Source organism: Sander lucioperca, chromosome 3 (assembly GCF_008315115.2).
Source record: "Sander lucioperca isolate FBNREF2018 chromosome 3, SLUC_FBN_1.2, whole genome shotgun sequence".
Taxonomy (NCBI): domain Eukaryota; kingdom Metazoa; phylum Chordata; class Actinopteri; order Perciformes; family Percidae; genus Sander; species Sander lucioperca.
This window is the reverse complement of record NC_050175.1, coordinates 8,161,400-8,172,558: the sequence shown is the minus strand read 5'-3', so window position 1 is coordinate 8,172,558 and position 11,159 is coordinate 8,161,400. Positions and strand designations below refer to the sequence as shown.

Genomic DNA, 11,159 nt, shown 5'->3' with positions numbered 1-11,159 from the left:
TGTTAAGCACTTGGATAAATAATTGTAATTAATAGAGTTTCCAGCAAAGGTGGTACACCTTTCTTTTTTTAGCAGGTTGTACTGACAACACTGCTTTATGATTACATGTCCCATGTTGTCAGCAGGACAGGAAAAGTTCAAACTTTTCCTCTCAAGCAAAATGACAATGAATATTGAGATAGAGTCATCCTTTAAATATAAGTAACAATTGGCCGGTTCTACATCTGCTTGTTCTCGACCTGTCCTGTACCTACATATATAACCTACCTATATTAAACATAAACACACTGACTGTTGTTTAGTTGTCTTTTTCTTCATCTTTGATAACGTGCTACAGTCCAAATTCTAGCGTCACTCTACACACTCTAGTCTAGTTTCAGATGTCTCAATCGCCCACATCACATTTTTCAGCTATTGAAATAAGTCAGGGGGCTGTTTCACAAAAGCAGAATTTATAAATCCAAGATAACCGATATCTAGGTTTTGTAAAATAGAATAGGACTGTGTTGTACTTAGTGACGATTGATTCCCCTGTAGAAAAACTACCAAGCCAATCAGAGCTTTGTAGGCAGGATTAAGAATGGGGATGCCATCTTCCTGTGCCAGAGGTATGCCAACAACAAAGAAATGCCACAAAAATAAGCTATAGAAGGAGTTAAGCTGCTTTATAACAACTCTTCAATCAACCCATTTCTTGAACCGGCATTAATAAATGTTAACTCCTAGCAACCATAAGAACAGCTTCTGTGTTAACTGATAATGACGACCAGCGTGATGTAGAGATGGCCCGATACCATTTTTTGCTTCCCGATAGCGATTCTGATACCTGAACTTACGTATCAGCTGATACCGAGTACCGATCCGATACCAGTGTGTCATATATTTTATTATGTTTTAACATCTGTATACTACTATCCCTGTATGGATGTGATATTATTTCTATCTTTGTTGTCAGTCTGGCTCAGGTTAAACTCTTTGTGAAACATGAACAAACACAAACAATGAATGCCACAGAACTTTCTTTTATTATCCAGTTTGACAGTCAGTTATAACGGAAAAAGAACATACATAAACTACTTTAATGTAGATTTTCTTTAGGGCTTTATTACGTGGTATCGGATCGGTGCATTAACTCCAGTACTTCCCGATACCGATACCAGCGTTTTAGGCTGTATCGGAGCCGATACCGATACTGGTATCGGTATCGGCTCATCTCTAGTGTGATGTACAGAATACATCCATCACTACTGATTGGTTGGGGCAAAGTTAGTCTCACACTGCCAGATCTTCCATCACAGTGCTGCAGAGGAGCGTCTGGCTAGACCACACAGTACTCCGGGATGGGAGAAAAACGTGCTCTGGTTTATTGGCATTTCTTAAAAACCAATCACAATCGTCTTGGGCCAGACGGAGCAATGGTACCTCTGCAAAATAGCCTCAGGAAGGAACTTGTTTTGGTAGAGCATGTGTACGTTCAAAGGTTGGTTTAGTCGTGCAACAGAAAACTCAGATTGGACAGATAGTCTAGCTAGCTGTCTGGATTTACCCTGCAGAGATCTGAGGAGCAGCTAACCATAGACCTCATAAATCCACCGGAGTTTAGAAATCCAAAACAAAGAAAGCGGAAGGTGAGGGACATCCGGTCAAAATGAGGGACATATGGCCGAATTTCCAGCGGCACCTGAACAATCCCGGAAAATGAAACGTTGTCGATATAGACTAGTGCAAAGTAAACCCCACTCCCAAACAAACACTCACATAAACACAATGTCTGAGTGAATAATTAAGTAAAGCAAAATGGCATTTCAGTCTAATTCTCACACACAGCACATTTTGTTGATCACATAACGTGTTTTCACAGTTGTGCAGTATTTCAGACATGATGCTGTGACTGAGGGTATGGAGGTGTTGTTAATATTTCAGAGACTGAGGCTGGAAATTCATTAGTGGTGGGTGGGGTCAATAAACATTTAAACATTTTAAAGCCAAAAGATTTACAAAAAATTCTGGTAAAGAGACTTTATCCTTGTGGAGATGCTTGTCAAAAAAGTCTCTCAGGGACAAATCTGGACTTCTTCAGAGCTATTTATAAACTTTATAAAACCTAAATGCTTCAAATCTGAGCACATTTTTAACTTGTGTTTCACTGTCACTGCCAATGACTTGAGCTCTGCCAGTCAATTTCAGGTTGGAAGGGCGCTTCAGAGATTGTATAGTTTGGTTTTGTTTGGTGGAGCAATCTTTTAAACTTGCTTTTGGATCAAGAATACCTTCCACAAATGTTCAGGATATTTCTGAAAAATACTAATACATTACTTACCAAGAAGCTGTGTGATCTAGTCTGACATTTCCATAGCTGCCTCACTTTAAAGACACAGGAGACTGTCTTTATCTCTGCACACAGTTCAGAAAACAACAGCGTGAAGCACAGCACTGACCTCCATAACGGCTTGAGCATGGCATGAGATAGGCACATCTGCACCTCTGTTCTTGCTACTAAAGGAGACTTTATTTGGGATTTAATATCCTCTTGTCAGCAGAACCGGTGTAGTCTTTGAAGGGTTATATTACACTCAGCAGCAGACCTCTGATGTCTGTCTTGCTCTATAGTTGGATTAGTAGCAAACAAATATTTTTAGATATCTGAGGCACCCTGCTTTCTTTAGGTCTCCTTAAGCAGCTCACAGGTGTAATAAAACATGGATGATGGAAGTCAGCCCTAAAAGGTATTTTGAAATGATGAACTGGCTGCCTGCATGTCATCACTATTTACAATGCAATGCAGCTTTAACACTCATTTCAGTCTTTACAGCTTACTGTCTGCACAATTATCCACTTCCATGACTTTCACATTGAATGGTCTTGTCAATATGAGTGAATAAAGGAATTCATCATCTCATCAGACTCTGAAAATATACATTTCATTTGTAACAGGAAGCCTAATCCTGCAGTAGTCAGGTCCCTATGTCAAGTACACTACAGCAAACCACAACAATCCAACAGATACTACAAAATCATATTAAGTACACTAATAAATTGAAAGATTATGAACAAAAAATGTGAATATCCAGATAAATCACAAACAAGATACCACAACAAAATGCAGTTAGGTAAGGGATGAGTTTAACCCACTTACATTCCAGGATGTATTCAGTGTCCTTTCTCTCACAGAAAGTTTTATTCAGTCTTTGGACCAGATTAAAATCTGTTCAGAGTCCATTCACCTTGACAGATATCACACACAGCTAATGAACAATTCCAGATACATAACACATTTTTGCAATGTTCATCTCAGATCACATTTTAACTCACTGTGACCACTTTGCACCATTTTGTCATTACAACACATTATAGCATGTACAAGCATTTCTTTTAGCTATTAGAACATTACTTGTTTCTATTGTTGACAGACATGTTTAGCATACATACTGTACATGCCCCGGCGAGGGTGATAGTATGAGGAACGCTTTGGACAAGAGCGGTAGTGTTTTTACTACACCTGCTGTCCTAAGCAGCAAAGTCGCAAATCATTTTGTGACTTTGCTGGAAAAAAATCGGACCCAAGCAAAGGCATTAACAAAAATGATGTTAAAATATTGTTCTGAGATAGAGGAAAAAAATGCTCTGGCTTGTTTGTATTTCTTTAAACCAATCACAACCGTCCTCAGCGGTGCTAAACCCCAATAGCAGAGATAGCCAGAGGGCAGGGACATCCGGTTCAAGGCTTTATCCCAGCAATGTACATCCGCTGAGATAGGATAACATTAAAACCATAGCTTCATAAGTCTAAACTAAAGCAATTTGATCTGTATCATTCACTGTGGTGTGATGCCATATGATGACTGTGATGCAACTACTGCACGTTATTTAATTATTGATTGGCAAACAGCGCAAGTTTCATTACAATTATTTTTTTCCCCTATTATCATTAGTTATTTATTATATTATGTATTCAAATTTCAACCAAGGTTGCAAAATATTACACTGAGGGTGCAGTGCATGCTTTTGCACCCCCTAGAACCACATGGCGTTTCACCTTCTTCGAAAGACCGGTGAAAAAAACCCAAAAGAAAAAGCCCAATGAGAGACTGCTGAGTTACAGAAGCTAGTAACATCACAACTTTGGCTCTAACTCAAATTTAATGTTGGTAAAGGTGCAAGTTAGATTAAAACATTGGTATCTTGGTACCTTTTTAGACCTAAATAATCTTAGTTAAATATGTTTTGGGTTCAAAGTAGCCTATGGCAGAAGTCATTATATCTTGATTGATTAAGAGACAGCTGGCTAAGCTAGGAGGGGTTTGATTCGAAGTAGCTAAACTGTAACATACCACTAGCGCTATGCTAGCATTACACTTTTACCTCAAACTCAGTAAAGTTAGCCTAATAGCTACTACTGCAGCAATATTCCATGTTTCATCTTAACACTGACAGATTTAATCCATTAATCGCTTTAACAGTTTAAAGTTTACATTACCTCTGAATGGTGGAGATGGCTACAGGTTGGTTGGATGAAGAACAAGATGACTTAAACATTGCTGAGACTTGGCTTCAGGCTGCTGTAAAAACATGGAGAAAAGGTGTACTCTCGCTACTTCACTAGTCAATAGGTGCTCAAGTAACAAGAAAACCAAACATGAAGGAGAACTTGGCAACACTAACTGAAGTACTGGAGGTCTGCTGTTTGTTTGGTACACCACAAGATGGCTGACTCTTTATCAATGATCCAACAGGATGTGCCTAAAGAAAGCTCCACCTCCAGATATTTTTTTTTTTTTTTAAATGTTCATAAAAAAAAAATGTTAAACAAAATAAATAAAACCACACAGTCACGGAATTTAGTCACAAAGACAACGGCAATAATTAAAATCTAGGTGAATAATAAGGAAATATTAATTTGCTGTGCAGAAACAACTACAGTATACAGCTCATCTCTCGGTAAGTAAATGTCATACAGTGATTTGCATTTGTGTTATACTGCGTCTCCTAGACATTATAAACACCCCCCTCTGTCAATTCACACATATTAAAAGACAAATCATCTCTTACACTTCAAGTAAGTGTAAGTGTTCCTATTTACCGCTCTAATACCCACTTCCCCTCAATCCACCCTGGGACATATATATATACATGGGCATATTGCATTCAGGTGGAAGCTATTTACTTAAATACAACTTTTGTGTAGTTTTGCTCTGAGGCATTTGGGGTCCAATTTGACAATAGCGTGTTTCAAAGTTTGTGGGAACAGTTTGGGGAAGGTCCTTTCTTTAGAAAATGGTTTTCAGAGAGTGTGGAAGACCTTGGCTGGCCTGCACAGAACCCCAATCTCAACCCAAGCCAACACCTTTCAGATGAGCTGGAACACCGACTGCAAGCCATGCCTCATCACCCCCAACACCATTGCCTGACCTCGGGACTTATGGATAAAACCCCTGCAACCAGATTTAAAAAATCTTTTGTAAAGGCCTTTCAAAGGAGAGTTGGCGGTAGAGACAAAAAGATTGGTTCAAACAGGTGAGTATCTGGGAGGCAGACAGAGCAACCTTTCGCCATTTCAAAGTGCAGCCTCCCTGAAATACATTAGTCCCTATGAAAAGGCTATCAGTATTGGTCAGCTCTTTGCTTCGATTTAACAACTGTTATCATTGTATCCAAAATATCAAAGCCTTTTAGCCATAGCAGGATAAACACTGCTTAGGTTAACATACCTGCAGGGCTACATGTTGGATAATGTGATCATAAAGTAGATTATATGGAAGCTGGATGCTGCCATGAGAACTAGTTAACCTTAGAAAAATACCACATATTTCTATAAATAAGAATGTCCTGAAAGAAGAAGTGAATAAGTGACTCATGATGATGTAAAATGAAGTCATCCAAAGTATGTTTTTTTTTTTTTTTTTTTTAGTGAATTAGCCTTGGGTGGTCCTTAATTGTTAGTGTGAACACATTTCTTTTAAAGCAGAAACAAAGCAGAGATCAAATACTGTGGTGCTCTTTAAATTAGCAAGTTGCATTATGTTTTTTTTCCCAGTTGCTGAAGTTAAATTAAAAATGTACTCAAAGGATAACTATGTGTATGGGGAGTTACTTGCAGTGACAAACTCACAGAGAATTATTACCCAACTCTGCAGCTCTGTGGATGTTTTTAGCCTATTTTAGCTTGACCAGCTGATGAAGAAGGTGGAACATTTAGCCACTGCTGTTGTAATCTTTTGCTCCATATGACCGCATTGGGATGAGACACATTTTGTTCTACCTGATTGACATGTCTTGCAACTGTAGAACGTGGGTTCAACCTTCTTCTGTGTTTAATAATTTCCAGCTGTCTGGAAAATTACTGGTGTACTGGAGTTTGCAAAGATGTGAACATTAAGTGACTGAAAGCAGCTGTGATGTGAAGTCATTAGCTGTGAGAAACTTTTTATAAATGTTTTGGAGTGCAGGTCGTAGCACAGGAATAACATGATCCCAAAGGGTTGAGAGACAACAACAGGAAATAATTTTCTGTGACTGACATGTGAAAGAGGGAAAATATAGTGCTGTGAGATGCACAGCAATGATCCCAAACTCATCATGCACGGTGTGTCTATAGGCAGAACTGTCATTGTCATCTCATGTACTGTACGGTATATCAGTCTTAATACCATGATTATGTAAGAAAGGATGGGTTTGTGTGTGTGTGGTGAGTTTTTTTTTACAAAAGATGTCTGCTGTTCTGTGGTGTTACACACCTAACTGAGTTAGACTGACAACAAACAAAATGGATTATGATTTGGACCATTAAGCGTGATAATACAATTTTCTTTCATGTTATTGGACACTATGTTGTGTGTTGTCATCACTTACATACTCCGTGCATTATATACTGTCATATCCACCTACCTCAAGTATATAAAGCAACCTGTTACATTAATCATCCCACGTTTATGATTTAGCACCCTTTGCACTCTGCATCATTGCACTATTGTATCTTACTGTTTACAAATTCCATTGTGTTGTTGTCTTTTTGTATATGAAGGCTATAGGTACTTTTACATACAAATGGATATCCGTACATAATAGTCAAATGTTTATGTTTACCTTGTTGTCCTTGTTTTACCTGCATGTCTATTTATGTGGATGTATATTGATAGCAACAAACAATCAGAGTCAAATTCCTTGTATGTGTACCAGTTGTGTGTACACATACTTGGCCAATAAAGTGGCTTCTCATTCTGAATACCCCCACAGCACTAAAGGTTTACAACTCAAATAGCCGAACAAAACAAAAGAACGAAGAAATGTTTGTGTGCCTGTCACTGAATCTGACAATGGTGCAAATGAAAGCGATGTTTCCAGAGTGTCTCTCGTGAATGATGCTCTCAAGTCAAGGAGAAACAATTAACACAAACACTGGCTTTAAAGTGTGTTTAGACAGGAAATCGTTCTCTAATTCATTGCTATTTAATTACCAAACTCATATGTTTTAGGAGCAGAAAGTCAAATAAATACGCAAATAAATAATAGGAGTGCAGCACTCTATTGTCTGTGACTGTGGCTGGAGGTGGATAAGAGGCCTTTAATAATAGCATTTCCTTTTTCTCTCATGTTGGGTTTTGACAATAATCAAAAATTAAATACTTAAACTTTCAGCAGTATTGAAAGCACGTAAGCAGAGTTCACAATGAGAGGCATGAAAGAACAGGAACCCTTTAATTATGTCATAATGTTGGTTTCAACTGCCTTCTTAGTTCTCATTGTAACAGAATGGGTGATTTACAAGCGTATAAGCATATTTGGCTGGTTGTTGTCGTGACGTCTTCAGCTCCCCAAGGTCAGCCCACTTCCTGCCTTATCTCATCAGCTTTTATCAGCTGATGAGATACATCATGAAGGATTTTCTTGTCAGCTGAATACAGGCAGGAAACTGTGAGTCTTCAAGCCGAGAGCCAGGCAACTTTTAAATGATGGTGAAGTAAACAAACAGGCTGTCGGCGAGACAGCCGCGGTCAGAGTGATAAATGTCTGAATGTCACCACCTGCAAAAAGGAGACAAAGTGTTCTTGCACACATCAAACTTTATTTTTCCCTACTGCAGAGATCTTTGATCCTACATTAGTTTGAGAAGAGAAAAGATGGAGGTGACTGTACAGATGGCAGCACTTTTCCTCAACTAAACTTTCAGGTCTAAGTGCTTTACAACAGATGGTAAATGATGCTGTATCTTAAAACAAGGGGAGACTCTCCCCTCTGGTTTGTAATAATTGCACAGGTATTTTGTCTTCTGAATCTTGTGTCCAATTCCAATTGGAAAGTAAAAATAAAAATTCCACTCCAAATTACCATCTGATCATTTTAGTCCAATGTTAATCTGGGTAAATTGTGTCATTTTTGGTAAATAACGGAACATTCTACAATTTCGATTTGTAGCTTTTTTGCCTTTTAGCAAAGGATTCTTCCGTACTTTAATTGCTCATCCCCTGGGTAGACTGTTAAACAGCTGCAGCTAAAATGTTAGGAGCTGGAGGCATATATTCAGGAGGCTCATCTGACTACTCAGAATGAATGCTCATTTGGAGAATAAACTACTATAGCTAAAATCAATCGCAGGGGGAAATAATACAAATACAACAAATAATGACAGAAAATATACTCATGCAGCATAATTCAAGTGTTCTGTAGTTGTTGGTGCAGAAATCGCATGTTTGCCTCTTTAATTCTGAGGTTCTCCTGAAGAATAGTCACTTCTGTAGAGTGACGTTTGGGATTTCTGAAACAAGGGATTGTCAGACAGGAGAATGCCAAAGATAAAGAGGTAAATGCTTGTTTTTTCTGCTTGATGCTGGACTTTTGATGCATGAAATAACATTTGAAGGATTCGCAATGCTGTGTATGAGCAATAAAAAGCGCAGTCACCCTGTTTATCTTAACCGTTTAAGGGAGGAGGGTGAAGTGAAACTATGGTAGTTAACATTTCTTGTGTTCAGAGTGTACACAGACATATGGGTGTGAGATGTGATCATTCTTTTTGCTGTGAACTATTCCTTCAAAGGGGCAGCTGTGCCACAGCGGTATAAGAGTCTGCAGGTTTTTATTTCAACCAAAAACTACACACAAGGTGACATCAGCTCCCCCAATAGGATACATTTTACTCAAGCTGTTAATAACAATGGATTTGGTTGTTACCTGTTCACATTCCTGGCATTTATGTACTTTAAGGATTTAGACTGATTCAGAAATTATCTTTTAAAAGTATGTGATATTTTCAGCTAAGTAGCAGAGTTGGTCCATTGTTCCACCACTTTGGTCTAGACTAAAATATCTCAAAAACTATTGGAAGGATTGCCATTACATTTTATAGATATTCATAGTCCCCAGAGGATGACACCTACTGACTTTTGTGATCCTCTGACGTTTCATCTACCTCCATCATCAGGTCAAAATTTCGGTTTCCCCAATACTTCTGTGTATGACCAGACACCTGCAAAACTAATGACATCACCATGATCCTCAGCTGTTTAGTGCTAATTAGCAAATGTTAGCATGCTATCAGGCTAGCTGGTGAATCTGGTAAATATACTATAATATTTACCAGCTAAACATTAACATATTAGCATTCACCTCAAACCACCTCTGTGCCTACAGCTTCACAGAGCCACTAGCGTGGCTGTAGTCTTGTTTTAAATATTGCACAATCATATGTGTGATTAGATTTTTTTCATCCAAACAAATCTATTAAGCATGCACTCTAAGGGGCACCTGGGTAGCTCGCCTGATGGAGCGTGCGCCCCACGTGCAGAGGCTCAGTCCTCGCCGCAGTGGCTGCAGGTTTGATTCCAACCTGCGGCCCTTCCCCTCTCCTGTTTTCAGCAGTCATATCTAAAAAAATATATTATAAACATGCACTTTAAAAAAAACATTTTGCTACTAAATTACCCAACGTTTGTGCCAGTAATATTTTGGGAATATTGATTTTATTACCTATGTCATTATCTGTAGAACTTATGTATTTTACAAATCAATTGCATTCACTTTATTTTCCTGCCTTTTCATAACAAATCAGTTAGCCTTGATACCATTGAGGCAGTGAATTCTATAAATCTCAACAGTCTTTCGGCTTCCCAGCATTGTTAAGGGACTTTCTGTGTACGTGATATACTGTAGGCTACTAACTGCTGTGCTTCATGCAAATGAATTTAAATTGCAAATCAGTTTGACATGAAATATGCAAGCTTGTTTACCACAGTTACTGGTGTTCAGCAGCACATTGTATGTACCCACAAACAAATGCCTACAGGAACATTCAAATTGTCTTTTTTTTTTCAATCTCTTTCAACCTCTTTGATCAGGATTTTTTCTGTAAACAACAAACAGTATGTCAATTTTTTACATAGCCGCAATGCCTTCATATCTAGCAGCTGAATATAAAAGTTGATTGACAGGTCACAGAGGGGAATTACTGTCTCAAACCTAATTTCCTTATGTCGATTTTGTTTATACAGTAGCTCCACTTACACAGAAGGGGGCTTCTCTAAAAGACAGTGACAACGAAGAAAACAATAACATTTATTTATTGATTCATAGGTTATACATTTCATGATATAATAGCGATATATTATTATTGGCAAAGATACTATAATCCAATTGCATTTCTATACATAAATACAAAATCTGAGGTAGGGCCTCAAAGATTGATGACATTGAAAATAAATAAATGCATTTCACATATATGATTTATATTTCTTCTTTTTTTTTTTTTTTTCTTATCTCACACCGATTTTAAAACATATTTGTTATATATCTACTCTCTATTTTTTAAATCAAAAGGATGTCATGGGCTGTTGGAGGCACATATCTATATCCATAGGCAGCAGTACCTCACATAGAACACAGAAATATATGACATTACTCAAGTAATTAGAAATTTAACCTATGCATTCATAGGTCAGACAATAAAGTGCCAAAAAGACACAACATACATAACAATAGGAACACTATATAGGTACCGTATGAGACAGACGATAAGCTATTCTGTGGTGTTATTTTTGAAATACATACAATATTCTACCATAAGAGGACATCTATAAGGCCAATGGTTACCTGAAGATGTTTTGTAACGTATTGGCAAACATCGAGGAACACTACATGGGATATGGATGGCAGTATCTCAACCTCCT

At 37.9% G+C, this 11,159-nt stretch overlaps 1 long non-coding RNA gene across 1 annotated transcript in view; it reads left to right on the top strand.

Moving 5' to 3' along the window:
- Positions 1 to 216: 216 nt before the first annotated feature.
- Positions 217 to 11,159, top strand: part of LOC116067323 — a 17,826-nt gene continuing 6,883 nt past the window's right edge. The window contains exons 1-2 of the long non-coding RNA XR_004109175.1: positions 217 to 230; positions 9,541 to 9,543. This is a non-coding gene — a long non-coding RNA (uncharacterized LOC116067323). The remainder of the gene's footprint in view (positions 231 to 9,540; positions 9,544 to 11,159) is intronic.